The 5,185-nt window shown below is 37.8% G+C and overlaps 1 long non-coding RNA gene across 1 annotated transcript in view; it reads right to left on the bottom strand.

Moving 5' to 3' along the window:
- Positions 1 to 1,303: 1,303 nt before the first annotated feature.
- LOC115030595 overlaps positions 1,304 to 5,185 on the bottom strand; it is a 33,211-nt gene continuing 29,329 nt past the window's right edge. Inside the window, exon 4 of the long non-coding RNA XR_003836179.1 lies at positions 1,304 to 3,981. This is a non-coding gene — a long non-coding RNA (uncharacterized LOC115030595). The remainder of the gene's footprint in view (positions 3,982 to 5,185) is intronic.

The following is a 5,185-nucleotide window of genomic DNA, read 5'->3' as shown; positions in this document are numbered from 1 at the left end:
GTTGCAGATCCCCCCAGCTCCTTGGGTACTTTCTCTAGCTCCTCCATTGGGGGCCCTGTGATCCATCCAATAGCTGACTGTGAGCATCCACTTCTGTGTTTCCTAGGCCCTGGCATAGTCTCACAAAAGATCACTTTATTAATGCATGGGACAAATGGGCTTCCTAGGAAGAATTCTAGATTAGTGAGGGAAAATCTCAATCATTACCATGGAAATGTTGAACTTTAGTGGAAAAATATGCCACAAAAGTGTTTGGTTTAAATAAATCTTGTGGTACATGCTATTTTAAATATGCAGAACCAAAAATAGTATCCATATTTACCTCATTGCAAATTGTACTTCCATTTTCAGTAAGTTTTTCTGAGTCACAAAAAACTAAGGAGCACATCTAATGTAGTTTGGTAAGTAAAGGAGTTAAATGTTAACTTGTAGCAGATGAGTACAGGGTATAGGTTGGTTCTATTTTGCTAAAAATGGAATTGGGAGAGCACAGGCTAGCCTATGCTCAGCAGGCACCAGGAGGCATGCTTCTTCATGTGCCTCACAGCCTTGAGAGTTCTAAATTTTGCATGTGGCTCATCTCATTAAGAGAACTATGCTTAATGCTCTTTTTCTCAGGCTTTAAAAAAACGTATCACAAAAGATGAAAACCACCAACTCCAAGTCAAGTCAAAATTAATGCTTGAAGCGTTTTCTCCACTGGGACAGATTTTTCTACAAAACACATTATTTATTTGTGAGATTGGGGCAAACCTGGGGCACTTGTGTGAAACATATTCATAGTTTTAAATTTGAAATAAAAGTATAAAGATATAAACATCAAGAGGTTGATTTCTACAAAATACTTGTAAACATGAGCTTAATTGCTGTCTGATCTCATAGATCCTCAGAATTAATGAGAGTTGTTTATTTTTCAGTAAGTAAAATAAACCATACTGGTGTAATGCACTATTAGAAGTACAATGGGGTTGGAAGTCTGTTGTAATGTCTTTTTGTTGTTGTACTTATAGTTTTGGTTTTTGATGTTGTTGTTTTGTTTCATTAATTTTTTTTTGGTTTTGTTTTTCAACGTGGTATCATCTTTAATGAAGCTGTTCCCAATTACACAGTTCACATGCTGAAAAGAAGATATAAGTCAAGAAAGAAGGTGAGTTTTGTACTGAGTACTACTTCAGTTACACCACAGACCTTGAATTATGGTATTCAAGTCACAAGACACAAGATGACTATAGACCATTTAAAGTCTATTTCAATTTTTATTTATATTTATAAATATATATTTATATTTATATTTAACCAAGATTAAACTACACATATCCATGTTTGGAAGTAATAGTTTCTCCACATAGATACACATCTACAACAAACTAGACCTTTTAATAGAGCTCTGGCACACATCATTTTACCCAAATGACCAATCTTAATTTTATCAATAATGTTATAGCTGACACAGTGTAAATTTGGATGTAAAGACTGTGAAAACACTTTTCCTCTTTGCAACAAAATTAATAACAATAAAGTTGTTCATAAAATGAAAAGATCCTTTGAATGCAAGGTGCATGGATAAGTCCTTCAAGCATGAGTCCCCCCTTGTTTGATAGGGCTATTCCTACCGGGGTAAAAATCATATGAATGTAAGGAGTGTGGGCAAGCCTTTTCTAATATCAGAAAATTTGTTCTGTGGAGAAACCCTTTAAATGTTGTAACGATCTTTTAACTGTATTTCCTTAGGACTGTTTCTTTATTAGTCAAGGGCTACCTCCTGTGGCAGGCTGAGGAGGCAGCATTCAAGTGTCTGCATTAGAACAGAGCATGAATCTGAGGGCACGCACACACACACACACACACACACACACACACACACACACACACACAAAACTAGGCCTTCAGCTGTGTCTGAAGGTATGGTCAGGTAATGCAGGAACCACATGAGATGATGAGATTCAAAGAAACTACACACTGAAGGGCCTGACTTGTATGCTCACAGGTGTCTGTGATGAAAAAAACAGAAACAACTGGCCCAGGGACCAATCTCCATGAAGTAGGAGGCCTACTGACTCTGTTTGTGGCTGACAGGACATTATGATTTCTTAGGTCCCTAAGCTGGAAGGTAAATGAACTCTTTTGGCTTCTAGAAGACTAACATTGACTGAGTCATTATATAGATTTGTTGGAGAACATCTGTGCTTTTACAGAAAAATTCAAAACAGCAAGTTTATGTACTTCATATTTTTTCTTTACTTGAAAATAGCCTTTATTTACCCACATATCAAGCTCTTTGTAATTATTATTCAGCTATGCAAATATCAAAGGAATACTTGGTCTAAAATGTTGATAGTCAGGTGCTGTCTTCATGCAAACATGGTGAAAGTATTGCACATTTGTAAGCAGTTTCAGGAGAGTAAGCGGTTAGAGAAGAAGGATGATGTCACTAATACTGACTTGGGATGGATCTATTTCACCTCTATTCATTATTTATATATTTTTTTCAACCGAGATAACATTCTAGCAATTACAGTTAAACTCCATTGACTTCAACTCAGGAACGCAAGTTAAAATAGCTGGCTTTTACTTAATGCAGGGGGAGAGAGTGGCCTGCCAGCAGCTGTGGGAAGCAATGGAAGATAATATGTCAACCCTGCAGTTTGGAGTTGGATCTGTTCCCAGATCTCACTCATCTGCTTTGTGACCTTGGGTAATTTGTTTAACCTCTGTACACAACAATTTTCACAGCCACAAAACAAGATTGATGACATTACTGTGCAAAGAAAAAAACTTTGGGACACTTAAAGCTGCCGCTCCCTAGTGTTGGACTACTAAGGTAAGTGGTCTTATAACAAGAGATAGGAGATGAAAGGAAGTTCTTGGAGATAGTGGACATATTTGCGACCTTAACGACTGTGGTGACAGTTTCATGATGCATGCATAAGTCTATATGAGGAGGGATGGAGATGGGGCAGAGAGAGACCCCAGAAACTACAAGGACATGATAACTAACTGAAGAAGAATGGTTTTGGGAGGTCTAGCACTCTCAATTATGGGTTACAGCCAGCTCTGCCTTCAGGAAAGCATTGGATAATTTCCTTCCACATATCATGTGCACATAATATTTTTGGAAAGTTTTTCAAACACTTGATTCTCTATGGGAGAAAATGAAATTTTATATGATGGAAAGAAACGACCTGAAAATATCATGTTGACCCTATTTGTCATACATGTATTAGGCTGACATCACCAACTATGAAAAAGACTCATAATTCTAGAATCCCAGGACTCCACTTAAATATTTGAAGATAAGAACTGGCCAGATAAGCAGTGTATAAAAGTAAATTAATACGTAATGAACAGATTTGGTAAGCTCTCAATTTGGGGTTGCAAAATAATATGAATAAGAATCATCAATTTGTAGACTAAAAATATTCCAGAAAAATTAAAGCTAGGACCTAAGGTGAATGGGATGAAAATTCTCTTGAAGCAAGAGATTGGTGAGTATCAAAAATTAAATTATGTATCTGAAATATTATAAATATTCAAACTACAAAACAATCAAAACTATGCAAAAATAGTTTACTATCTAAAAACTGTTAACCAAAATGATGTGACATGTATAACAGGAAAAGATGTCAGGGACTTTCTGTGTGAAACCTGTGGTGAAACCCAACAGCGTGAAATGGTATGCCCTGGGTCTTAAATTGTGAAACATAAAACTTGTAAACTCATCACTTCAGTACTATTTTTTGGGGGGAAATCCATAGATTTGGAGGCTCCCTATGGTGGTTGAATAAAATGTAATTTTGCATTAGCCATACACAGTTTTAAATATAATAAAGACAATTGAAATGAATCCCCCTACTCTATTTTCTTTTTCAGGAGGTGATAGCAATGAGGACAACTGTGGTGACCATAGAGAGACAGACATGATGGAACCTGTTCAACTCTGTCTCAATATTACCATAAACAGAGGAGGTGACCGAAAACAACCTGAAAAGGAAAAAAAAGGAAGATAAATTAGTTAAAGCAAAACACTTTTAAAATGGACAAAATTCTAGAAAAAAAATTGAGAAAACCATTCTGAGGCTCACAAACAAGACAAAACCTGTGGCCTCAAGAACAATGAAGAGACTGACATTTTACATGACTGTAATGAATATGTTGTACAGTGTGTTTGTTATTTATATCACGTCTTCTGTTACTGTGGAACAATGATAGACTTTATTTAAAGAGAAATCATCCCATGAGGGTTTCTTTAATGGGAATATTTATATATACATGTTTCTTTTAAAATTAACAAAAACTCATTCTCATAAAAGTATGGCTTTGGCTTCCAGTCTGCGCCAGCACCAGGTCACCTTGGGCACGGAGTCGGCAGACACCTCCAAGGTCCCCAGAGGACTCTCCATGGGGGTCTTAGGACCTCTGGTGAGTGGAACACAACTTCTATTCCAATGCAATCGAGAGGGACCTGAGACAGCATTTATTAGGGAAGCAGAAAACCCAGCCTAACCAGGGACACAAGTCCCTTCCGGTCAGCTCCAGCACTGGGTAAGCTTGGGAGCAGAGTCAGCAGACACCCCCAAGGTCCCTAGAGGACTCTCCATACGAACATTCCTCTGGTGAGTGGAACACAACTTCTGCCAGGAGGCAGGTTTGAACTGTGTACCTTCTCTGCAAGAGGAGAGCTTGCCTGCAGAGAGTGCTTTCACCACTGAAACTCAGGAGAGAGCTAGTCTCCCAGGTCTGCTGATAGAGGCTAACAGAATCATGAGAGGAACAATCTCTAACCAGAGACAACTATAACAACTAACTCCAGAGAATACCAGATGGCGAAAGGCAAATGTAAGAATCTTACTAACAGAAACCAAGACCACTCACCATCATCAGAATGCAGAACTCCCAACTCACCCAGTCCTGGGCAACCCAACACACCCAAAAACCTAGACCTGGGTTTAAAAGCATATCTCATGGTGATGGTAGAAGACATCAAGAAGGACTTTAATAACTCACTTAAAGAAATACAGGAGAACACTTCTAAAGAGTTATAAATCCTTAAAGAAAAACAGGAAAACACAACCAAACAGGTGATGGAAATGAACAAAACCATATTAGACCTAAAAAGGGAAGTAGACACAATAAAGAAAACCCAAAGTGAGGCAACGCTGGAGATAGAAACCCTAGGAAAGAAATC

This window comes from Mus caroli, chromosome 3 (assembly GCF_900094665.2).
Source record: "Mus caroli chromosome 3, CAROLI_EIJ_v1.1, whole genome shotgun sequence".
Lineage (NCBI taxonomy): Eukaryota > Metazoa > Chordata > Mammalia > Rodentia > Muridae > Mus > Mus caroli.
This window is presented reverse-complemented; position numbering and strand designations above follow the sequence as displayed.